Source organism: Dermacentor andersoni, chromosome 3, assembly GCF_023375885.2.
Source record: "Dermacentor andersoni chromosome 3, qqDerAnde1_hic_scaffold, whole genome shotgun sequence".
Lineage (NCBI taxonomy): Eukaryota > Metazoa > Arthropoda > Arachnida > Ixodida > Ixodidae > Dermacentor > Dermacentor andersoni.
Window position 1 is genome coordinate 147,254,026 of NC_092816.1, and position 26,778 is coordinate 147,280,803.

The 26,778-nt window shown below is 42.5% G+C and overlaps 5 non-coding genes across 5 annotated transcripts; all 5 read right to left on the bottom strand.

Moving 5' to 3' along the window:
* Positions 1–12,233: 12,233 nt before the first annotated feature.
* LOC126520513 (U5 spliceosomal RNA) lies at positions 12,234–12,359 on the bottom strand. The gene has a single exon (XR_007597023.2). It is a non-coding gene; the product is annotated as a U5 spliceosomal RNA (small nuclear RNA).
* A 2,833-nt stretch (positions 12,360–15,192) lies between these two features.
* LOC140216863 (U5 spliceosomal RNA) lies at positions 15,193–15,318 on the bottom strand. Its single transcript, XR_011893570.1, has one exon. It is a non-coding gene; the product is annotated as a U5 spliceosomal RNA (small nuclear RNA).
* Positions 15,319–18,159: 2,841 nt separating this feature from the next.
* Positions 18,160–18,285, bottom strand: LOC140216864 (U5 spliceosomal RNA). The gene has a single exon (XR_011893571.1). It is a non-coding gene; the product is annotated as a U5 spliceosomal RNA (small nuclear RNA).
* A 2,842-nt stretch (positions 18,286–21,127) lies between these two features.
* Positions 21,128–21,253, bottom strand: LOC140216865 (U5 spliceosomal RNA). Its single transcript, XR_011893572.1, has one exon. It is a non-coding gene; the product is annotated as a U5 spliceosomal RNA (small nuclear RNA).
* Positions 21,254–24,094: 2,841 nt separating this feature from the next.
* LOC140216866 (U5 spliceosomal RNA) lies at positions 24,095–24,220 on the bottom strand. The gene has a single exon (XR_011893573.1). It is a non-coding gene; the product is annotated as a U5 spliceosomal RNA (small nuclear RNA).
* Between the last annotated feature and the right edge of the window lie 2,558 nt (positions 24,221–26,778).

Genomic DNA, 26,778 nt, shown 5'->3' on the forward strand with positions numbered 1-26,778 from the left:
CGAAGCAGAAAGTCCAAGGAATGTCCGACGCACCGACAGGGCATCGAAAATAAAAACGAGCTGTTTCTTGTTTTGTAAATTCATTTACACGCTTCTCCATTCCAACATATTTCCATAGAAATCAGGAAAATATGTTTTAACGATGCGAATCATTCATTTCTTTCCATTACTTCGTTTGGAACTTCATTACACACGTAGGCTCCTTTATATTGTCCAGGTCTATGGATGTAGGTATTATGAGAAGGCGGGAAGGTAAATAGACTGTTTGTAGCGGCTCTTGTTTGTTTCATTGATAATCTGAATATAGTAAGGGGCAGCTCGTTATTGGACCTTATTTATTGTATTTCCTACTTCAGCTATCTTGAATTTATATGAAATATATACGGGTGACATGCATGGCTGCTCAAAAAGTAGCATACTGGCGTGAGTACTTCTTTAATAATTTATTATACGAGAAACACGTTACTGAAGGCGACAAACATGGTCTAAATATGTTTTGTATGTCCTGCCAGTCGTTTGCAGGCAATGGCATAAATCGCCGAGCACAAGTGAGAAATACAGAACGCGTGAAATCAAAAGTCCAAAGCACTCTCTAGCCCTTAGTAATACATGGCAGCCATGACTTAATTTGGAGCAGACATTAATAATTTGCTGTTTACAGTGCATATCAGACTGAAACACAGCACCAAGATATTACTTGCATTGCGACACGCTGAGCTCATTCTTGTTGTTAATAGTTGATGCAACGTGGTCACATATTTATGTTATTCGCGAGTGAAACACGGTGTACTTTAGTTTCTGGTTATAGTCAGCTTATTACTTATGTACCATTGTGATACTTCGCTAAGTTCTTAATTTTACATTTCAGTTCCTCCAAGTTATCGCCTGTGGAAAGTAATCCAGTGTCATCGGCATGCATAATAGATTCAGAATCCTTCAGACCTGACGGAAGATCGTTATTATGAAAAAAAAAAAAAAAAAACAGAGGCTCAGCACGGAACCTTGCAGAACACAGAAAATAGTGCTTTGCGGTAGAGAGGTTAGATTGTTTACTGCAACATATTGTTTCCTATTTGAAAAATAACTTTTAATTAGATTAGAAATATTTCCTTTCAGACCCTAAGCTTCCGATTTCTGTTGCTGTATTGTCTGATCTACCGTATCGAAAGCTTTGGATACATCTAAGTAAACTACTATGGCAAGTTTGTTACTATTCAGTGCAGTATTTATGATTTGTGTAAGAACAGTAACTGCGGAAAACGTTGATGTTTAGGGCCTCAAGCCATGCTGATTAGCACAGATGATGTCATATTAGCTTTAAAAATTCTGTATACGCTTTCAAAGTGCCTTTACAAAAACTGTATTGATTGCATTTAGCAGCGATATCGGCCCGCACTTTTCTATGTCGGATCGTTCACCGCTTTTAAAGATAGGTATGACCTTCTTCACCTGCAGTCCGACAGGATACACTCCATTTCCCAACGTATGGTTTAAGATATGCAGTAGATGGATTCCCAGTATATCGAAGTTGTTTTTTATCAGCCTAACAGGTAATGCTTCTGCCGCCTTAGCGACTGAAAGGTTGCTTACTGTTGTAACTAATTCTTGAATTTGTATGTGAGGCAATGCAAAAGTGTTGTCACGCTCTGACATTTTCCCTTAAGGAACATCAGCATGTACCTTAGGCCCTACGGAGGCAAAATAGGCACAATATGATTCAGCTGTACCTTCGTCAACAGTTTCAGGGAAAGTAGAGATGTTGGATCTTAAGCCGATTGCGTAATTTACCGTGTCCCATCATTTTTTCTTGTATTTACATGCGCCTGCTTCAAGAGTGATGAATAACATTGTTTTTCTTTCCCTTTCCCTAATTGGAAACATAGATAGATTTAGATAGCGTTTAAATTGAGTTATGTAATGTTCCTTTGATCTCAACTGTTACCATTTGTGGTACCATTGATCCTTATCTTTTTACAACATTAATATTCCAGTATTCATCCAAGGACAATTAATTTGGCTAGCTGTATTTCTTAAAGGTCGGCATAGAGCGCCGTTCAACGGCATTTTTAATTATATATAGAAATTTCATGTACTCGGTGTCAACGTGTTTATCACATGCCGTAATGAAATCTGTTCGTTCTAATATTCCACGCAGCAGGACGGAGTCTATGTTCGAATGCAGTGTTTTTTATTTTAACAGTAACGCTACTACGCTCAGTCGGCCATAGCGGTAACGCCAAATACCCTTGTTCATCGATGTCTGCGTCACTGAACAACGTAAGTCTTTCTTTTGATCTCAATAGCAGGCCCTGCCCAAACGGGCAAGGCCTCTCAAAAATTGGCCTATAGGCTCATTGGAGTGTCCCTCCCCACGGTAATCTTTAGTAAAAGGCGAATAAGGAATTTTATTCGTGACTAGGGTACATCATTCAGGTTCCAGTCAGTTTACAATCGTCAAGGTCACAGACAGGTTCCGGGCAAATTCAAACACACTGTTTCACATGGTGAAATTCAAACAAACTATTTCACATGGTCCATTCCAAGAATGAGTTTACAAGAATGTGGCAGGTTCTATATCCCTGCCATAGGCACAAACAGCACACTTCATGTCTTGCGCAACCCGTCGATTGGGGCACACTGAAATTTCACTCTGCCATGCGTGAGTGCAATAAACGGGCATGACCACTTCTTAAGAAACTCTTCCTCGCCCAAGAAGAAGAGCTCTGTCTCTAAATGGTCAATTACTATAGTGTACATTCTTGAGAGCAGCCTCCACTGGTTTTTGCGGGGCTTACCCTGATTGACAGCGAGACCCCTGTTCTCCCACAGCACGAATAAACCAACTGCTATCAAGAGCCGGGCCACGTGGTTATGCGGGCAAGGTCCTTGGTTAACAAACCTTTGGATCTTTAGACAGGCATACGCCTTCCCCAACAACGTCCAAAACGTTTTTGCTACCTGACAGAAGAGCAAGGCGTGTTTGTTGTCTTCTTGTGATTTACAGTTAACACATTGTTCACTTTTGGTGTAGTGCCACTTGTACATACGGTCCGCTGTTGGTAAGACGGACCAACCAAAGCGCCAGGCGACATCCTGAATGTCGCCCGGTAACCAGCTGGGGGTTAGCAAGACCCATGGGAATTGTGTTTTGCTCGTGTCGTTTACCGAAGTTAGCAAGAGTTCTTGTGCTAGTTCCGTGTTGTGCACCTCCAAGAGGGGTGTTTCTAATCGCAGAGAAGAGATTCTCTTGAAAATGCCTATGACATGCCTATAGAAGGCTGGAGGGTTCACCGCTTTAGGACCTGTTACCTGTGCCTGAGAAAACAGGCGACCTTGAACACCCAGGAAGTAGCAAGCTAGCTTCCTTGCTGGGTGGTCCGGACTCAATTGTAGTACTCTCAGTGTGGTCTTAAGAGCGAAAATATCTGCCAAAACAACCACTGAGGGAATGTTCCAGCCGCCTTTCTCTCTTGGCAGGCCAAGATTCTCGTACTTCACCAAGGCTGTCTTGACATTCCAGAAAAAACGTATTATCTGCGACTTCACTTGTCTGGCTATCTGGTACGGTACGACCACAGAGTTGGCCAAAAACCACAGGCGGCCTGTAAGAACGCCCATTACGAGGAACCTTCGTACAGCGAAGGGAAAGCTGAACTTGAGGGCGTGGGACACCTCCTCTTTGAAAGAGTGGAGTTCCGTCTTCCAGCTCTCGACTGATGGACCCTTTGCATTGTACTCGATCCCTAGTATGCGAATCCTATTTACCACTTTAACACCATGCAGCGTTGTTGGTGTTGACGAGTGCAGACAGAGCGACTTACTTTTCTGGATATTAAGTTTCGCGCCTGAGATGGAGGCGTACTCTGCGAACACTCCTAGGGCTACGCCTAGGCTGTCTTCGTCTCTGTGATAAACCGTCACGTCGTCAGCATATGCCGTGACTTTTACGGAACAGTTGCCTGGGAGCTGTAACCCCAGCACGCTCTTGTGTTTTTCTATTTGCAACAGGAATGGTTCAATCGTCAAGGCGAAAAGCAATGGTGAAAGCGGACAGCCTTGTCGCACGCCGCGTGAAACCTGGAAGGACGCTACTATCTCCTGATTCATCGTCAGGTCGCTGCCGATATCATTGTACAGTTCCATGATCAGGTACACAAACTGCCTGGGAAACCCAAAGGCTAGTAATACCGCAAATATGTATGTGTGTTCCACCCTGTCAAAGGCTTGAGCTTGGTCGAGAGAAGTTAGCCACCCTCTGGCTTGTCTTGCCCCAGTGTACTCTATTATGTCCCTGTTAAGCATGTTTAGGGTTTGGACATTCCGCCCTGAGACGGAGCAGGATTGCCAAGAATGTATTAACGATGGCATGATCTCCTGCACTCGCATCGTCAGTACGGTGGTCAGCAGCTTGTAGTCGGTGCCCAGCAACGTGATGGGGCGCCAATTACGTGGATCCTCGAGGCCTTCTTCCGATTTGGGAAGTAAAATGATCCTTCCCTGCCTAAACGATTGCGGGAGAGTGTGCGTACTTATGAACTTATTGAGGACTTCACACAACTTCGGGCCTATGAGGTCCCAAAAAGTGGAGTAAAATTCAGCTGTAAGGCCGTCGAGACCTGGTGCTGAGCCTTTATGCAGGTGGTGTAATGCTCGCGAGAGCTCCTCTAATGAGATTGGAGTAACCAGGTAACAGTACTCCTCAGGTGAGAGCTGTGGCAGGTCCGCCAAGAAAGGATGGCCGAGTACACTATCTAACTTGAGCTTAAGCTCGTGGGTAGAGAGATTCTCAAAATGTGCGTGAAACCTTAAAATGTCCTGTTGACTGAAGTCCTTATTTTTTATCCGACTCAATCTGCGACTGCTTACATAGTTAAGCACTTCAGGGTGAGAGCTTGGTAAATGCCTGGCTGGAAATGAAGAAACAGAAGACGTTAAATTCCTCAGCCGCGTTAATCTCGTCTTAAGGTCGTTCAAGTAGGTCTTCATTAACAGTGTGGACGGTTGGCCCCGCTGTACGATCCGGATGCGATGCAATGTATGTCTTATCAAGTCGGAGTGCCTGTGCTTAAGCTTCTTTCCTTCATCTGTGCAGATCTCCCTCCATGATCGTTTGAGCTCGTCCCAGTTTCCTGTGTTCATCGTCGCCGCTAAGCGGTTACGGAGACTGGCCATGGCAGTTTCGTCGTGGAAAAGCTTATTATCCACTCGCCACAGGTGAGAAAAGAATACTCTATCTTTCATTTCGCAGATCAACTGCACCGGTCTGTGGTCCGAGATGTCTAAGGCGAACGGGGGAAGCTCCACTGCCTTGCAGTCCACGATCGAGGAGATCAAAGAAGGAGACGCATAAGCGCGGTCCAAGCGAGCCTGTACATCACCCCGGCTCCACGTGTGTTGAAACATTTGACCGTGTCGTAACACGTATGCGTCTGCTAGATTAAACTGCTGTACCAGTTTCTGGAGTTCAGAAATGTATGTGTCAACCCGCTCTTTAGAAGGGCCTGATCTGTCTGTGAGATTATTGAGAACACAGTTAAAGTCTCCTGTAAGTATGAAATGTTTCCGTTCCAGGAACAAAGGGTTCAGCTGTTTATAGAAGCTGGCCATTGCCGGGCTTCGAAGTGGTGCATAAATGTTTATAAGTCGGAATTTTTCTGTTTGGTACTCGAAGTCGAGTACCACCATGCGACCCTCGGGGTCGAAACTGAAATGGCATCCGTTTAGAAGTGACCAATTAAATATTATAACACCGGCCCCGCACGCTTGATGTGTGGGGAACGAGAAGAACCCTTTGGCCCGGAATTGCCTCTCAAGGCTCTTCACTTTCGCTATGGAGTCTATGTTCGTTTCCTGCAGACATAGAATGTCGCAGTGTAATTTTCTGGCGGCTCTTGCCACTGTTTTCTGCTTAGCTGTGCTGCTAAGTCCCCTGACATTCCACGAAACTATATTTAATGGCATGGTCTTGTAAAAAAGGAGACTAAATTACGGTGCAGACCTTTACGTGTTTATGTGACCTTAATTCGATTTTAATATGTGGGCCATCCCGGATAGTTTTAGGTTTATATGCCATTACCTGACTTGGTCGACTGTCAGTTAATAGGCGTGATTCATGTAAGAGAAGCATTCCCCTGCTACCAGAAGAGCTCGTGCCCTTTGATGTGGGGTGTGCGTCATGGCAAGGCGGAACTGCAAGCCGGTCATAATAATACGCATGTGGCAACATGCCTGTTGCCTAAAGAATACACAATTTAACAACTTGGGTATGCATTGGTGGGTGGCATAACCCTGAACACTGTACGAAGATGAAATGTTCAAAAAGTAAAGGATGGCCGATTGCGCGCTACGATCGCCGGCCCACCACTGTGCCCCACTATGCACATGACAATGAAATACATGTTGCAACATACCTGTTGCCTAAAACACACGTCCACGTAATACACAATGCAACAATCATGGCACACTTTGATGGGTGGCTTAACCCTCTATACCAAAGGATGATGCAATATTGAGAAAAAAAGAAGGATGCCCGGTTGCGCGCTACGGCCGCCGGCATATCGGTGTGTGCCACTAGGCACATGACAATAATACGCATGTTGCAACATACCTGTTGCCTAAAAACACATTCACATACTACAGAATTCAAAAATCATGGCGCGCATTGAGGGGTGGCTTAACCCTCTACACTAAACGATGATACAATGTTGAAAAATAAAGGATAGGCCGGTTGCGCGCTGCGACTGCCGACCCACTAGAGTGTCCGGGGCGCGTGTATACCACGGCGAGCATCGGTTGCCCCGCGTGCCTTCACGGCCAGCTGTTGCATTGTGGCGCAGAAACAATAATGATGAATATGTATTCTGGACGCTAAACTTGCGTCTATCCGCAGCCGCGCTGGGAACACGTGCCACGCAAGTGGGCCCGAACAAAACAGTTTCGCCAGTGAACAGGGTGCGCCCCACACAAAATGTCAAAAAAAAAAAAAAAAAAAAAAAAAAAGAAAAAAAAAAAAAAAAGGAAGGCTCGGCATCCGTTCGATGACAGCGGGGTCACGCCCGCACAAGTGACAAACTGCAAGGTAAAAACACGCCACGGGCAAGACGAGCATTTTGACGCGGACACGCGTCTATGTTGTTGCTTCCGCGCATGGAACACCCTCTACGTGGACAAAGATGCTACGTGAACGTGCAGGCAATGCCACGCCGGTCAGGGCAGCCATACCCCATGCTCGCTCAGCCAGCCGAGCCGCCACTCCCGCCCCAAGAGAGCAGCGTTGCACGAAAGATAAACCCGCTCCGACGAGCGAGACATCGAAAAGACGCGCCCACAGACAGCCCTCGCCGTATGCCCTCCTAAGCGGCGGCGAGAACACAACCGTACAGGTAACTAGTTGAACCACTAGAAGAAAGGCCGTTGACTTCTCAGCGCGTCCGGCGCCGCTACGGGCTGGCCACGCAACCGAGGACGGAACAGTAGTCATAGGCTTAACTACGGACGTGGTACACAATCTGCCATGAACAGAAAAAGACGAAAGCATCTTTGTCGCTCACGTACCTAATAAAAGTCACTGTCGTCCGCATCCATTGCGTCGACAGACCCTGGTTCACTGTCACGTCGCCCGGGCGTTAGGTCTGTCCATTCCGTAGCGGACCAGTCCAACCGCCGTTCACCACTGTCGTCGCGCCTAGGTTTCTTGGCACTCCCGTGCGGCCGCTCCGTTCCGTGTTCCGCCGAGACTGAGGGAGTCACGGTGCTGCCGTGGCCGAGTGGCTCCGGCTGCTGGCGTACATCGCTGTGCGCTGCTCGGCTGTCTCCGGGGCGTGAGTCGCGCCTGCGCAGGTCGTCGCTGCTCTCGCCCCTCGGGGATTCTGGCGCTTCCTCGTCTATGACGAGCGCGCTCGGCTCGTCTGATGACGACGTCGACGACGTTTCGGTTTCCAGCAAGGTCGTCGCGTCGGTGCTCGCCTCGGAACCTCGTCGGGCGCCCCGCCTGTCCCCCCGTTCTCGCCGCCCCTTGGGGCTACTTCGTGTTACTAGTAGAACGGCTGCCTGTTGCTGGGTAACAGGCTCTGTACGAGGAAGCTGGTCCTGAGCTTGGGCGTCTTCCTCGCCCCCTGCTTCCTGGCCCGACTGCTCGATCGAAACGCTGCTTCGCCTTGTTTCGGTTTTGGCGCGGGGGCCAGTGGTGACCTCTTGCCCATCTTCATCGCCTGTTTTGTCCCACCATTGGCTCGAACTTCCGTCGGCGTCCTTCCGTTGTTCCGTGTCCGCTCGACTCGAACCAGGCGTCGGCCCGATGCTCTGCTGCCTCACGCCTTCCTGGGAGGGCGTGTGTCCGCTGTCGCCATCTTGTGCTCCCTTTCGGGTGCTACCGCCGCCACGGGATGCGGCTGCGGCGCCGCTTTCTGGCTGGACGCTGTCGTGCTGGCTTGGCGTCTTGATGCCGTCGGTATCTTGCGGACCTTGCGGTTCCGTCCTCGGAACGAGGTCCTGCGACGTGGGACCGTGTTCCGCCCCTTCCCTACCGTTGCAGCTCCTCTGTAGGGACCGGGGCGCTGCCTTCAGCGGCGTGAACTTCCGCTGCGTCCTCTCGGCCTCCGGGGCCCTTCCGAGCGGCGGGAAGTCGTCCACTTCCATTGCTGCCATGCTATACGATTTTCGGGCGGTGCAATCCACGCTTGCGTGCGCGCCACCACAGCGGCGACACGCGAGCGAACAGGTCTCCTCTGGGTGCCCAAAGATGCCGCACCGTCGACAGAACGGTGTCTCGCACTGCGCTTTGTAGTGTCCCTCCTGGCTGCAACGGCGGCACAGCCGGCGGACACCTCTGTACTCAAACGTGGCACGATGACCACTCACCCGGGCGAAGTTCGGGAGGGGGTTGTCGTGTTTCATGTTCATCTTGAGGTACCTTGTACCTGTGCGTATACTGGGCCGGTCTTTATACCGGGCTTCCTCTATTTTCAGGGTGGTTCCATAGATCTTCAAACTCTCGGCTACTTCGTTGTCTGAAATGTAGCTCGGGAGGTACATGCAGGTGACGCTGGCGACTTGGCGTGCCACGGGGACTAGGGCGACAGCTTGGTTTCCGAGGCGGAGACCGCCTACTTCGAGAAGCTTGTGGACTGCGGGTGCAGAGTTGATACCGACTTGAAAGTCGAACGCTCCAAGGTGCTGGACGCTGTAGATCTCGTTGACCGTGACAAGGGCCTCAACGGCGTCGATAACTTCGTCCACGGACGTACCCGGTGGCGACCGGACGTTGAAAAAGTGATGCTTCGGCGGTGGCATGGCGACGATGACCCCGCGTGCCGCCCTCGCGCGGGCACGATGCGACTGGGTTCTGGCGGCAAAAAACTGGCTTGGTACGTGGATTTGAGGAGAGACCTGAGCGATGAAATTACCCATGCTTACCTTGGCTGGTCTCCAAAATGGGGTCGCTTACTTGGCCAAGCGAACCTTCAAGCTTTTCTCAAATTTGCATGCTTAAAACTCAACTCTCCTTATTCTTTAGCAAGTATATAGCTGACTGGGCTTTTCTACGTGTACTTCTTAATAGAGAAATATTACATACTGCCACATTCACGTTTAAAAGCTAATAACATATTAAAAATAGCCCGGATTGCTTGCACTGCACGCCTGCCATTTTTCATGCGCAGCAGTCGCCATCTGGTGTTGAACATCGAAGTTTTAAACGCGTGTGGAGGACTTTCTTTTTTAACCGAATACTTTTATTATTAGTTCTAAAAGACAATACACACGCAGTTGGTGCCACCCATAGCCTCCAAGGCTAGTGATGGGTCCGCAAACTAAACAAATACAATAATATTAGCAGACGTTTTGATGAATGGGCTCAATCACAACACACTTCAGTAAAACGCATGAAAATTGGCAAGCTTAAGTATATAACTTTGTGGTATATTCGACCGAAGCAGAAAGTCCAAGGAATGTCCGACGCACCGACAGGGCATCGAAAATAAAAACGAGCTGTTTCTTGTTTTGTAAATTCATTTACACGCTTCTCCATTCCAACATATTTCCATAGAAATCAGGAAAATATGTTTTAACGATGCGAATCATTCATTTCTTTCCATTACTTCGTTTGGAACTTCATTACACACGTAGGCTCCTTTATATTGTCCAGGTCTATGGATGTAGGTATTATGAGAAGGCGGGAAGGTAAATAGACTGTTTGTAGCGGCTCTTGTTTGTTTCATTGATAATCTGAATATAGTAAGGGGCAGCTCGTTATTGGACCTTATTTATTGTATTTCCTACTTCAGCTATCTTGAATTTATATGAAATATATACGGGTGACATGCATGGCTGCTCAAAAAGTAGCATACTGGCGTGAGTACTTCTTTAATAATTTATTATACGAGAAACACGTTACTGAAGGCGACAAACATGGTCTAAATATGTTTTGTATGTCCTGCCAGTCGTTTGCAGGCAATGGCATAAATCGCCGAGCACAAGTGAGAAATACAGAACGCGTGAAATCAAAAGTCCAAAGCACTCTCTAGCCCTTAGTAATACATGGCAGCCATGACTTAATTTGGAGCAGACATTAATAATTTGCTGTTTACAGTGCATATCAGACTGAAACACAGCACCAAGATATTACTTGCATTGCGACACGCTGAGCTCATTCTTGTTGTTAATAGTTGATGCAACGTGGTCACATATTTATGTTATTCGCGAGTGAAACACGGTGTACTTTAGTTTCTGGTTATAGTCAGCTTATTACTTATGTACCATTGTGATACTTCGCTAAGTTCTTAATTTTACATTTCAGTTCCTCCAAGTTATCGCCTGTGGAAAGTAATCCAGTGTCATCGGCATGCATAATAGATTCAGAATCCTTCAGACCTGACGGAAGATCGTTATTATGAAAAAAAAAAAAAAAAAACAGAGGCTCAGCACGGAACCTTGCAGAACACAGAAAATAGTGCTTTGCGGTAGAGAGGTTAGATTGTTTACTGCAACATATTGTTTCCTATTTGAAAAATAACTTTTAATTAGATTAGAAATATTTCCTGTCAGACCCTAAGCTTCCGATTTCTGTTGCTGTATTGTCTGATCTACCGTATCGAAAGCTTTGGATACATCTAAGTAAACTACTATGGCAAGTTTGTTACTATTCAGTGCAGTATTTATGATTTGTGTAAGAACAGTAACTGCGGAAAACGTTGATGTTTAGGGCCTCAAGCCATGCTGATTAGCACAGATGATGTCATATTAGCTTTAAAAATTCTGTATACGCTTTCAAAGTGCCTTTACAAAAACTGTATTGATTGCATTTAGCAGCGATATCGGCCCGCACTTTTCTATGTCGGATCGTTCACCGCTTTTAAAGATAGGTATGACCTTCTTCACCTGCAGTCCGACAGGATACACTCCATTTCCCAACGTATGGTTTAAGATATGCAGTAGATGGATTCCCAGTATATCGAAGTTGTTTTTTATCAGCCTAACAGGTAATGCTTCTGCCGCCTTAGCGACTGAAAGGTTGCTTACTGTTGTAACTAATTCTTGAATTTGTATGTGAGGCAATGCAAAAGTGTTGTCACGCTCTGACATTTTCCCTTAAGGAACATCAGCATGTACCTTAGGCCCTACGGAGGCAAAATAGGCACAATATGATTCAGCTGTACCTTCGTCAACAGTTTCAGGGAAAGTAGAGATGTTGGATCTTAAGCCGATTGCGTAATTTACCGTGTCCCATCATTTTTTCTTGTATTTACATGAGCCTGCTTCAAGAGTGATGAATAACATTGTTTTTCTTTCCCTTTCCCTAATTGGAAACATAGATAGATTTAGATACCGTTTAAATTGAGTTATGTAATGTTCCTTTGATCTCAACTGTTACCATTTGTGGTACCATTGATCCTTATCTTTTTACAACATTAATATTCGAGTATTCATCCAAGGACAATTAATTTGGCTAGCTGTATTTCTTAAAGGTCGGCATAGAGCGCCGTTCAACGGCATTTTTAATTATATATAGAAATTTCATGTACTCGGTGTCAACGTGTTTATCACATGCCGTAATGAAATCTGTTCGTTCTAATATTCCACGCAGCAGGACGGAGTCTATGTTCGAATGCAGTGTTTTTTATTTTAACAGTAACGCTACTACGCTCAGTCGGCCATAGCGGTAACGCCAAATACCCTTGTTCATCGATATCTGCGTCACTGAACAACGTAAGTCTTTCTTTTGATCTCAATAGCAGGCCCTGCCCAAACGGGCAAGGCCTCTCAAAAATTGGCCTATAGGCTCATTGGAGTGTCCCTCCCCACGGTAATCTTTAGTAAAAGGCGAAAGATTAATACGTGGATTTGAGGAGAGACCTGAGCGATGAAATTACCCATGCTTACCTTGGCTGGTCTCCAAAATGGGGTCGCTTACTTGGCCAAGCGAACCTTCAAGCTTTTCTCAAATTTGCATGCTTAAAACTCAACTCTCCTTATTCTTTAGCAAGTATATAGCTGACTGGGCTTTTCTACGTGTACTTCTTAATAGAGAAATATTACATACTGCCACATTCACGTTTAAAAGCTAATAACATATTAAAAATAGCCCGGATTGCTTGCACTGCACGCCTGCCATTTTTCATGCGCAGCAGTCGCCATCTGGTGTTGAACATCGAAGTTTTAAACGCGTGTGGAGGACTTTCTTTTTTAACCGAATACTTTTATTATTAGTTCTAAAAGACAATACACACGCAGTTGGTCCCACCCATAGCGTCCAAGGCTAGTGATGGGTCCGCAAACTAAACAAATACAATAATATTAGCAGACGTTTTGATGAATGGGCTCAATCACAACACACTTCAGTAAAACGCATGAAAATTGGCAAGCTTAAGTATATAACTTTGTGGTATATTCGACCGAAGCAGAAAGTCCAAGGAATGTCCGACGCACCGACAGGGCATCGAAAATAAAAACGAGCTGTTTCTTGTTTTGTAAATTCATTTACACGCTTCTCCATTCCAACATATTTCCATAGAAATCAGGAAAATATGTTTTAACGATGCGAATCATTCATTTCTTTCCATTACTTCGTTTGGAACTTCATTACACACGTAGGCTCCTTTATATTGTCCAGGTCTATGGATGTAGGTATTATGAGAAGGCGGGAAGGTAAATAGACTGTTTGTAGCGGCTCTTGTTTGTTTGATTGATAATCTGAATATAGTAAGGGGCAGCTCGTTATTGGACCTTATTTATTGTATTTCCTACTTCAGCTATCTTGAATTTATATGAAATATATACGGGTGACATGCATGGCTGCTCAAAAAGTAGCATACTGGCGTGAGTACTTCTTTAATAATTTATTATACGAGAAACACGTTACTGAAGGCGACAAACATGGTCTAAATATGTTTTGTATGTCCTGCCAGTCGTTTGCAGGCAATGGCATAAATCGCCGAGCACAAGTGAGAAATACAGAACGCGTGAAATCAAAAGTCCAAAGCACTCTCTAGCCCTTAGTAATACATGGCAGCCATGACTTAATTTGGAGCAGACATTAATAATTTGCTGTTTACAGTGCATATCAGACTGAAACACAGCACCAAGATATTACTTGCATTGCGACACGCTGAGCTCATTCTTGTTGTTAATAGTTGATGCAACGTGGTCACATATTTATGTTATTCGCGAGTGAAACACGGTGTACTTTAGTTTCTGGTTATAGTCAGCTTATTACTTATGTACCATTGTGATACTTCGCTAAGTTCTTAATTTTACATTTCAGTTCCTCCAAGTTATCGCCTGTGGAAAGTAATCCAGTGTCATCGGCATGCATAATAGATTCAGAATCCTTCAGACCTGACGGAAGATCGTTATTATGAAAAAAAAAAAAACAGAGGCTCAGCACGGAACCTTGCAGAACACAGAAAATAGTGCTTTGCGGTAGAGAGGTTAGATTGTTTACTGCAACATATTGTTTCCTATTTGAAAAATAACTTTTAATTAGATTAGAAATATTTCCTTTCAGACCCTAAGCTTCCGATTTCTGTTGCTGTATTGTCTGATCTACCGTATCGAAAGCTTTGGATACATCTAAGTAAACTACTATGGCAAGTTTGTTACTATTCAGTGCAGTATTTATGATTTGTGTAAGAACAGTAACTGCGGAAAACGTTGATGTTTAGGGCCTCAAGCCATGCTGATTAGCACAGATGATGTCATATTAGCTTTAAAAATTCTGTATACGCTTTCAAAGTGCCTTTACAAAAACTGTATTGATTGCATTTAGCAGCGATATCGGCCCGCACTTTTCTATGTCGGATCGTTCACCGCTTTTAAAGATAGGTATGACCTTCTTCACCTGCAGTCCGACAGGATACACTCCATTTCCCAACGTATGGTTTAAGATATGCAGTAGATGGATTCGCAGTATATCGAAGTTGTTTTTTATCAGCCTAACAGGTAATGCTTCTGCCGCCTTAGCGACTGAAAGGTTGCTTACTGTTGTAACTAATTCTTGAATTTGTATGTGAGGCAATGCAAAAGTGTTGTCACGCTCTGACATTTTCCCTTAAGGAACATCAGCATGTACCTTAGGCCCTACGGAGGCAAAATAGGCACAATATGATTCAGCTGTACCTTCGTCAACAGTTTCAGGGAAAGTAGAGATGTTGGATCTTAAGCCGATTGCGTAATTTACCGTGTCCCATCATTTTTTCTTGTATTTACATGAGCCTGCTTCAAGAGTGATGAATAACATTGTTTTTCTTTCCCTTTCCCTAATTGGAAACATAGATAGATTTAGATACCGTTTAAATTGAGTTATGTAATGTTCCTTTGATCTCAACTGTTACCATTTGTGGTACCATTGATCCTTATCTTTTTACAACATTAATATTCCAGTATTCATCCAAGGACAATTAATTTGGCTAGCTGTATTTCGTAAAGGTCGGCATAGAGCGCCGTTCAACGGCATTTTTAATTATATATAGAAATTTCATGTACTCGGTGTCAACGTGTTTATCACATGCCGTAATGAAATCTGTTCGTTCTAATATTCCACGCAGCAGGACGGAGTCTATGTTCGAATGCAGTGTTTTTTATTTTAACAGTAACGCTACTACGCTCAGTCGGCCATAGCGGTAACGCCAAATACCCTTGTTCATCGATATCTGCGTCACTGAACAACGTAAGTCTTTCTTTTGATCTCAATAGCAGGCCCTGCCCAAACGGGCAAGGCCTCTCAAAAATTGGCCTATAGGCTCATTGGAGTGTCCCTCCCCACGGTAATCTTTAGTAAAAGGCGAAAGATTAATACGTGGATTTGAGGAGAGACCTGAGCGATGAAACTACCCATGCTTACCTTGGCTGGTCTCCAAAATGGGGTCGCTTACTTGGCCAAGCGAACCTTCAAGCTTTTCTCAAATTTACATGCTTAAAACTCAACTCTCCTTATTCTTTAGCAAGTATATAGCTGACTGGGCTTTTCTACGTGTACTTCTTAATAGAGAAATATTACATACTGCCACATTCACGTTTAAAAGCTAATAACATATTAAAAATAGCCCGGATTGCTTGCACTGCACGCCTGCCATTTTTCATGCGCAGCAGTCGCCATCTGGTGTTGAACATCGAAGTTTTAAACGCGTGTGGAGGACTTTCTTTTTTAACCGAATACTTTTATTATTAGTTCTAAAAGACAATACACACGCAGTTGGTGCCACCCATAGCCTCCAAGGCTAGTGATGGGTCCGCAAACTAAACAAATACAATAATATTAGCAGACTTTTTGATGAATGGGCTCAATCACAACACACTTCAGTAAAACGCAAGAAAATTGGCAAGCTTAAGTATATAACTTTGTGGTATATTCGACCGAAGCAGAAAGTCCAAGGAATGTCCGACGCACCGACAGGGCATCGAAAATAAAAACGAGCTGTTTCTTGTTTTGTAAATTCATTTACACGCTTCTCCATTCCAACATATTTCCATAGAAATCAGGAAAATATGTTTTAACGATGCGAATCATTCATTTCTTTCCATTACTTCGTTTGGAACTTCATTACACACGTAGGCTCCTTTATATTGTCCAGGTCTATGGATGTAGGTATTATGAGAAGGCGGGAAGGTAAATAGACTGTTTGTAGCGGCTCTTGTTTGTTTCATTGATAATCTGAATATAGTAAGGGGCAGCTCGTTATTGGACCTTATTTATTGTATTGCCTACTTCAGCTATCTTGAATTTATATGAAATATATACGGGTGACATGCATGGCTGCTCAAAAAGTAGCATACTGGCGTGAGTACTTCTTTAATAATTTATTATACGAGAAACACGTTACTGAAGGCGACAAACATGGTCTAAATATGTTTTGTATGTCCTGCCAGTCGTTTGCAGGCAATGGCATAAATCGCCGAGCACAAGTGAGAAATACAGAACGCGTGAAATCAAAAGTCCAAAGCACTCTCTAGCCCTTAGTAATACATGGCAGCCATGACTTAATTTGGAGCAGACATTAATAATTTGCTGTTTCCAGTGCATATCAGACTGAAACACAGCACCAAGATATTACTTGCATTGCGACACGCTGAGCTCATTCTTGTTGTTAATAGTTGATGCAACGTGGTCACATATTTATGTTATTCGCGAGTGAAACACGGTGTACTTTAGTTTCTGGTTATAGTCAGCTTATTACTTATGTACCATTGTGATACTTCGCTAAGTTCTTAATTTTACATTTCAGTTCCTCCAAGTTATCGCCTGTGGAAAGTAATCCAGTGTCATCGGCATGCATAATAGATTCAGAATCCTTCAGACCTGACGGAAGATCGTTATTATGAAAAAAAAAAAAAAAAAACAGAGGCTCAGCACGGAACCTTGCAGAACACAGAAAATAGTGCTTTGCGGTAAAGAGGTTAGATTGTTTACTGCAACATATTGTTTCCTATTTGAAAAATAACTTTTAATTAGATTAGAAATATTTCCTTTCAGACCCTAAGCTTCCGATTTCTGTTGCTGTATTGTCTGATCTACCGTATCGAAAGCTTTGGATACATCTAAGTAAACTACTATGGCAAGTTTGTTACTATTCAGTGCAGTATTTATGATTTGTGTAAGAACAGTAACTGCGGAAAACGTTGATGTTTAGGGCCTGAAGCCATGCTGATTAGCACAGATGATGTCATATTAGCTTTAAAAATTCTGTATACGCTTTCAAAGTGCCTTTACAAAAACTGTATTGATTGCATTTAGCAGCGATATCGGCCCGCACTTTTCTATGTCGGATCGTTCACCGCTTTTAAAGATAGGTATGACCTTCTTCACCTGCAGTCCGACAGGATACACTCCATTTCCCAACGTATGGTTTAAGATATGCAGTAGATGGATTCCCAGTATATCGAAGTTGTTTTTTATCAGCCTAACAGGTAATGCTTCTGCCGCCTTAGCGACTGAAAGGTTGCTTACTGTTGTAACTAATTCTTGAATTTGTATGTGAGGCAATGCAAAAGTGTTGTTGTCACGCTCTGACATTTTCCCTTAAGGAACATCAGCATGTACCTTATGCCCTACGGAGGCAAAATAGGCACAATATGATTCAGCTGTACCTTCGTCAACAGTTTCAGGGAAAGTAGAGATGTTGGATCTTAAGCCGATTGCGTAATTTACCGTGTCCCATCATTTTTTCTTGTATTTACATGCGCCTGCTTCAAGAGTGATGAATAACATTGTTTTTCTTTCCCTTTCCCTAATTGGAAACATAGATAGATTTAGATAGCGTTTAAATTGAGTTATGTAATGTTCCTTTGATCTCAACTGTTACCATTTGTGGTACCATTGATCCTTATCTTTTTACAACATTAATATTCCAGTATTCATCCAAGGACAATTAATTTGGCTAGCTGTATTTCTTAAAGGTCGGCATAGAGCGCCGTTCAACGGCATTTTTAATTATATATAGAAATTTCATGTACTCGGTGTCAACGTGTTTATCACATGCCGTAATGAAATCTGTTCGTTCTAATATTCCACGCAGCAGGACGGAGTCTATGTTCGAATGCAGTGTTTTTTATTTTAACAGTAACGCTACTACGCTCAGTCGGCCATAGCGGTAACGCCAAATACCCTTGTTCATCGATATCTGCGTCACTGAACAACGTAAGTCTTTCTTTTGATCTCAATAGCAGGCCCTGCCCAAACGGGCAAGGCCTCTCAAAAATTGGCCTATAGGCTCATTGGAGTGTCCCTCCCCACGGTAATCTTTAGTAAAAGGCGAAAGATTAATACGTGGATTTGAGGAGAGACCTGAGCGATGAAATTACCCATGCTTACCTTGGCTGGTCTCCAAAATGGGGTCGCTTACTTGGCCAAGCGAACCTTCAAGCTTTTCTCAAATTTGCATGCTTAAAACTCAACTCTCCTTATTCTTTAGCAAGTATATAGCTGACTGGGCTTTTCTACGTGTACTTCTTAATAGAGAAATATTACATATTGCCATATTCACGTTTAAAAGCTAATAACATATTAAAAATAGCCCGGATTGCTTGCACTGCACGCCTGCCATTTTTCATGCGCAGCAGTCGCCATCTGGTGTTGAACATCGAAGTTTTAAACGCGTGTGGAGGACTTTCTTTTTTAACCGAATACTTTTATTATTAGTTCTAAAAGACAATACACACGCAGTTGGTCCCACCCATAGCGTCCAAGGCTAGTGATGGGTCCGCAAACTAAACAAATACAATAATATTAGCAGACGTTTTGATGAATGGGCTCAATCACAACACACTTCAGTAAAACGCATGAAAATTGGCAAGCTTAAGTATATAACTTTGTGGTATATTCGACCGAAGCAGAAAGTCCAAGGAATGTCCGACGCACCGACAGGGCATCGAAAATAAAAACGAGCTGTTTCTTGTTTTGTAAATTCATTTACACGCTTCTCCATTCCAACATATTTCCATAGAAATCAGGAAAATATGTTTTAACGATGCGAATCATTCATTTCTTTCCATTACTTCGTTTGGAACTTCATTACACACGTAGGCTCCTTTATATTGTCCAGGTCTATGGATGTAGGTATTATGAGAAGGCGGGAAGGTAAATAGACTGTTTGTAGCGGCTCTTGTTTGTTTCATTGATAATCTGAATATAGTAAGGGGCAGCTCGTTATTGGACCTTATTTATTGTATTTCCTACTTCAGCTATCTTGAATTTATATGAAATATATACGGGTGACATGCATGGCTGCTCAAAAAGTAGCATACTGGCGTGAGTACTTCTTTAATAATTTATTATACGAGAAACACGTTACTGAAGGCGACAAACATGGTCTAAATATGTTTTGTATGTCCTGCCAGTCGTTTGCAGGCAATGGCATAAATCGCCGAGCACAAGTGAGAAATACAGAACGCGTGAAATCAAAAGTCCAAAGCACTCTCTAGCCCTTAGTAATACATGGCAGCCATGGCTTAATTTGGAGCAGACATTAATAATTTGCTGTTTACAGTGCATATCAGACTGAAACACAGCACCAAGATATTACTTGCATTGCGACACGCTGAGCTCATTCTTGTTGTTAATAGTTGATGCAACGTGGTCACATATTTATGTTATTCGCGAGTGAAACACGGTGTACTTTAGTTTCTGGTTATAGTCAGCTTATTACTTATGTACCATTGTGATACTTCGCTAAGTTCTTAATTTTACATTTCAGTTCCTCCAAGTTATCGCCTGTGGAAAGTAATCCAGTGTCATCGGCATGCATAATAGATTCAGAATCCTTCAGACCTGACGGAAGATCGTTATTATGAAAAAAAAAAAAAAAAAAAAAACAGAGGCTCAGCACGGAACCTTGCAGAACACAGAAAATAGTGCTTTGCGGTAGAGAGGTTAGATTGTTTACTGCAACATATTGTTTCCTATTTGAAAAATAACTTTTAATTAGATTAGAAATATTTCCTTTCAGACCCTAAGCTTCCGATTTCTGTTGCTGTATTGTCTGATCTACCGTATCGAAAGCTTTGGATACATCTAAGTAAACTACTATGGCAAGTTTGTTACTATTCAGTGCAGTATTTATGATTTGTGTAAGAACAGTAACTGCGGAAAACGTTGATGTTTAGGGCCTCAAGCCATGCTGATTAGCACAGATGATGTCATATTAGCTTTAAAAATTCTGTATACGCTTTCAAAGTGCCTTTACAAAAACTGTATTGATTGCATTTAGCAGCGATATCGGCCCGCACTTTTCTATGTCGGATCGTTCACCGCTTTTAAAGATAGGTATGACCTTCTTCACCTGCAGTCCGACAGGATACACTCCATTTCCCAACGTATGGTTTAAGATATGCAGTAGATGGATTCGCAGTATATCGAAGTTGTTTTTTATCAGCCTAACAGGTAATGCTTCTGCCGCCTTAGCGACTGAAAGGTTGCTTACTGTTGTAACTAATTCTTGAATTTGTATGTGAGGCAATGCAAAAGTGTTGTCACGCTCTGACATTTTCCCTTAAGGAACATCAGCATGTACCTTAGGCCCTACGGAGGCAAAATAGGCACAATATGATTCAGCTGTACCTTCGTCAACAGTTTCAGGGAAAGTAGAGATGTTGGATCTTAAGCCGATTGCGTAATTTACCGTGTCCCATCATTTTTTCTTGTATTTACATGAGCCTGCTTCAAGAGTGATGAATAACATTGTTTTTCTTTCCCTTTCCCTAATTGGAAACATAGATAGATTTAGATACCGTTTAAATTGAGTTATGTAATGTTCCTTTGATCTCAACTGTTACCATTTGTGGTACCATTGATCCTTATCTTTTTACAACATTAATATTCCAGTATTCATCCAAGGACAATTAATTTGGCTAGCTGTATTTCGTAAAGGTCGGCATAGAGCGCCGTTCAACGGCATTTTTAATTATATATAGAAATTTCATGTACTCGGTGTCAACGTGTTTATCACATGCCGTAATGAAATCTGTTCGTTCTAATATTCCACGCAGCAGGACGGAGTCTATGTTCGAATGCAGTGTTTTTTATTTTAACAGTAACGCTACTACGCTCAGTCGGCCATAGCGGTAACGCCAAATACCCTTGTTCATCGATATCTGCGTCACTGAACAACGTAAGTCTTTCTTTTGATCTCAATAGCAGGCCCTGCCCAAACGGGCAAGGCCTCTCAAAAATTGGCCTATAGGCTCATTGGAGTGTCCCTCCCCACGGTAATCTTTAGTAAAAGGCGAAAGATTAATACGTGGATTTGAGGAGAGACCTGAGCGATGAAACTACCCATGCTTACCTTGGCTGGTCTCCAAAATGGGGTCGCTTACTTGGCCAAGCGAACCTTCAAGCTTTTCTCAAATTTACATGCTTAAAACTCAACTCTCCTTATTCTTTAGCAAGTATATAGCTGACTGGGCTTTTCTACGTGTACTTCTTAATAGAGAAATATTACATACTGCCACATTCACGTTTAAAAGCTAATAACATATTAAAAATAGCCCGGATTGCTTGCACTGCACGCCTGCCATTTTTCATGCGCAGCAGTCGCCATCTGGTGTTGAACATCGAAGTTTTAAACGCGTGTGGAGGACTTTCTTTTTTAACCGAATACTTTTATTATTAGTTCTAAAAGACAATACACACGCAGTTGGTGCCACCCATAGCCTCCAAGGCTAGTGATGGGTCCGCAAACTAAACAAATACAATAATATTAGCAGACTTTTTGATGAATGGGCTCAATCACAACACACTTCAGTAAAACGCAAGAAAATTGGCAAGCTTAAGTATATAACTTTGTGGTATATTCGACCGAAGCAGAAAGTCCAAGGAATGTCCGACGCACCGACAGGGCATCGAAAATAAAAACGAGCTGTTTCTTGTTTTGTAAATTCATTTACACGCTTCTCCATTCCAACATATTTCCATAGAAATCAGGAAAATATGTTTTAACGATGCGAATCATTCATTTCTTTCCATTACTTCGTTTGGAACTTCATTACACACGTAGGCTCCTTTATATTGTCCAGGTCTATGGATGTAGGTATTATGAGAAGGCGGGAAGGTAAATAGACTGTTTGTAGCGGCTCTTGTTTGTTTCATTGATAATCTGAATATAGTAAGGGGCAGCTCGTTATTGGACCTTATTTATTGTATTGCCTACTTCAGCTATCTTGAATTTATATGAAATATATACGGGTGACATGCATGGCTGCTCAAAAAGTAGCATACTGGCGTGAGTACTTCTTTAATAATTTATTATACGAGAAACACGTTACTGAAGGCGACAAACATGGTCTAAATATGTTTTGTATGTCCTGCCAGTCGTTTGCAGGCAATGGCATAAATCGCCGAGCACAAGTGAGAAATACAGAACGCGTGAAATCAAAAGTCCAAAGCACTCTCTAGCCCTTAGTAATACATGGCAGCCATGACTTAATTTGGAGCAGACATTAATAATTTGCTGTTTCCAGTGCATATCAGACTGAAACACAGCACCAAGATATTACTTGCATTGCGACACGCTGAGCTCATTCTTGTTGTTAATAGTTGATGCAACGTGGTCACATATTTATGTTATTCGCGAGTGAAACACGGTGTACTTTAGTTTCTGGTTATAGTCAGCTTATTACTTATGTACCATTGTGATACTTCGCTAAGTTCTTAATTTTACATTTCAGTTCCTCCAAGTTATCGCCTGTGGAAAGTAATCCAGTGTCATCGGCATGCATAATAGATTCAGAATCCTTCAGACCTGACGGAAGATCGTTATTATGAAAAAAAAAAAAAAAAAACAGAGGCTCAGCACGGAACCTTGCAGAACACAGAAAATAGTGCTTTGCGGTAAAGAGGTTAGATTGTTTACTGCAACATATTGTTTCCTATTTGAAAAATACCTTTTAATTAGATTAGAAATATTTCCTTTCAGACCCTAAGCTTCCGATTTCTGTTGCTGTATTGTCTGATCTACCGTATCGAAAGCTTTGGATACATCTAAGTAAACTACTATGGCAAGTTTGTTACTATTCAGTGCAGTATTTATGATTTGTGTAAGAACAGTAACTGCGGAAAACGTTGATGTTTAGGGCCTGAAGCCATGCTGATTAGCACAGATGATGTCATATTAGCTTTAAAAATTCTGTATACGCTTTCAAAGTGCCTTTACAAAAACTGTATTGATTGCATTTAGCAGCGATATCGGCCCGCACTTTTCTATGTCGGATCGTTCACCGCTTTTAAAGATAGGTATGACCTTCTTCACCTGCAGTCCGACAGGATACACTCCATTTCCCAACGTATGGTTTAAGATATGCAGTAGATGGATTCCCAGTATATCGAAGTTGTTTTTTATCAGCCTAACAGGTAATGCTTCTGCCGCCTTAGCGACTGAAAGGTTGCTTACTGTTGTAACTAATTCTTGAATTTGTATGTGAGGCAATGCAAAAGTGTTGTTGTCACGCTCTGACATTTTCCCTTAAGGAACATCAGCATGTACCTTATGCCCTACGGAGGCAAAATAGGCACAATATGATTCAGCTGTACCTTCGTCAACAGTTTCAGGGAAAGTAGAGATGTTGGATCTTAAGCCGATTGCGTAATTTACCGTGTCCCATCATTTTTTCTTGTATTTACATGCGCCTGCTTCAAGAGTGATGAATAACATTGTTTTTCTTTCCCTTTCCCTAATTGGAAACATAGATAGATTTAGATAGCGTTTAAATTGAGTTATGTAATGTTCCTTTGATCTCAACTGTTACCATTTGTGGTACCATTGATCCTTATCTTTTTACAACATTAATATTCCAGTATTCATCCAAGGACAATTAATTTGGCTAGCTGTATTTCTTAAAGGTCGGCATAGAGCGCCGTTCAACGGCATTTTTAATTATATATAGAAATTTCATGTACTCGGTGTCAACGTGTTTATCACATGCCGTAATGAAATCTGTTCGTTCTAATATTCCACGCAGCAGGACGGAGTCTATGTTCGAATGCAGTGTTTTTTATTTTAACAGTAACGCTACTACGCTCAGTCGGCCATAGCGGTAACGCCAAATACCCTTGTTCATCGATATCTGCGTCACTGAACAACGTAAGTCTTTCTTTTGATCTCAATAGCAGGCCCTGCCCAAACGGGCAAGGCCTCTCAAAAATTGGCCTATAGGCTCATTGGAGTGTCCCTCCCCACGGTAATCTTTAGTAAAAGGCGAAAGATTAATACGTGGATTTGAGGAGAGACCTGAGCGATGAAATTACCCATGCTTACCTTGGCTGGTCTCCAAAATGGGGTCGCTTACTTGGCCAAGCGAACCTTCAAGCTTTTCTCAAATTTGCATGCTTAAAACTCAACTCTCCTTATTCTTTAGCAAGTATATAGCTGACTGGGCTTTTCTACGTGTACTTCTTAATAGAGAAATATTACATATTGCCATATTCACGTTTAAAAGCTAATAACATATTAAAAATAGCCCGGATTGCTTGCACTGCACGCCTGCCATTTTTCATGCGCAGCAGTCGCCATCTGGTGTTGAACATCGAAGTTTTAAACGCGTGTGGAGGACTTTCTTTTTTAACCGAATACTTTTATTATTAGTTCTAAAAGACAATACACACGCAGTTGGTCCCACCCATAGCGTCCAAGGCTAGTGATGGGTCCGCAAACTAAACAAATACAATAATATTAGCAGACGTTTTGATGAATGGGCTCAATCACAACACACTTCAGTAAAACGCATGAAAATTGGCAAGCTTAAGTATATAACTTTGTGGTATATTCGACCGAAGCAGAAAGTCCAAGGAATGTCCGACGCACCGACAGGGCATCGAAAATAAAAACGAGCTGTTTCTTGTTTTGTAAATTCATTTACACGCTTCTCCATTCCAACATATTTCCATAGAAATCAGGAAAATATGTTTTAACGATGCGAATCATTCATTTCTTTCCATTACTTCGTTTGGAACTTCATTACACACGTAGGCTCCTTTATATTGTCCAGGTCTATGGATGTAGGTATTATGAGAAGGCGGGAAGGTAAATAGACTGTTTGTAGCGGCTCTTGTTTGTTTCATTGATAATCTGAATATAGTAAGGGGCAGCTCGTTATTGGACCTTATTTATTGTATTTCCTACTTCAGCTATCTTGAATTTATATGAAATATATACGGGTGACATGCATGGCTGCTCAAAAAGTAGCATACTGGCGTGAGTACTTCTTTAATAATTTATTATACGAGAAACACGTTACTGAAGGCGACAAACATGGTCTAAATATGTTTTGTATGTCCTGCCAGTCGTTTGCAGGCAATGGCATAAATCGCCGAGCACAAGTGAGAAATACAGAACGCGTGAAATCAAAAGTCCAAAGCACTCTCTAGCCCTTAGTAATACATGGCAGCCATGACTTAATTTGGAGCAGACATTAATAATTTGCTGTTTACAGTGCATATCAGACTGAAACACAGCACCAAGATATTACTTGCATTGCGACACGCTGAGCTCATTCTTGTTGTTAATAGTTGATGCAACGTGGTCACATATTTATGTTATTCGCGAGTGAAACACGGTGTACTTTAGTTTCTGGTTATAGTCAGCTTATTACTTATGTACCATTGTGATACTTCGCTAAGTTCTTAATTTTACATTTCAGTTCCTCCAAGTTATCGCCTGTGGAAAGTAATCCAGTGTCATCGGCATGCATAATAGATTCAGAATCCTTCAGACCTGACGGAAGATCGTTATTATGAAAAAAAAAAAAAAAAAAACAGAGGCTCAGCACGGAACCTTGCAGAACACAGAAAATAGTGCTTTGCGGTAGAGAGGTTAGATTGTTTACTGCAACATATTGTTTCCTATTTGAAAAATAACTTTTAATTAGATTAGAAATATTTCCTTTCAGACCCTAAGCTTCCGATTTCTGTTGCTGTATTGTCTGATCTACCGTATCGAAAGCTTTGGATACATCTAAGTAAACTACTATGGCAAGTTTGTTACTATTCAGTGCAGTATTTATGATTTGTGTAAGAACAGTAACTGCGGAAAACGTTGATGTTTAGGGCCTCAAGCCATGCTGATTAGCACAGATGATGTCATATTAGCTTTAAAAATTCTGTATACGCTTTCAAAGTGCCTTTACAAAAACTGTATTGATTGCATTTAGCAGCGATATCGGCCCGCACTTTTCTATGTCGGATCGTTCACCGCTTTTAAAGATAGGTATGACCTTCTTCACCTGCAGTCCGACAGGATACACTCCATTTCCCAACGTATGGTTTAAGATATGCAGTAGATGGATTCCCAGTATATCGAAGTTGTTTTTTATCAGCCTAACAGGTAATGCTTCTGCCGCCTTAGCGACTGAAAGGTTGCTTACTGTTGTAACTAATTCTTGAATTTGTATGTGAGGCAATGCAAAAGTGTTGTCACGCTCTGACATTTTCCCTTAAGGAACATCAGCATGTACCTTAGGCCCTACGGAGGCAAAATAGGCACAATATGATTCAGCTGTACCTTCGTCAACAGTTTCAGGGAAAGTAGAGATGTTGGATCTTAAGCCGATTGCGTAATTTACCGTGTCCCATCATTTTTTCTTGTATTTACATGAGCCTGCTTCAAGAGTGATGAATAACATTGTTTTTCTTTCCCTTTCCCTAATTGGAAACATAGATAGATTTAGATACCGTTTAAATTGAGTTATGTAATGTTCCTTTGATCTCAACTGTTACCATTTGTGGTACCATTGATCCTTATCTTTTTACAACATTAATATTCCAGTATTCATCCAAGGACAATTAATTTGGCTAGCTGT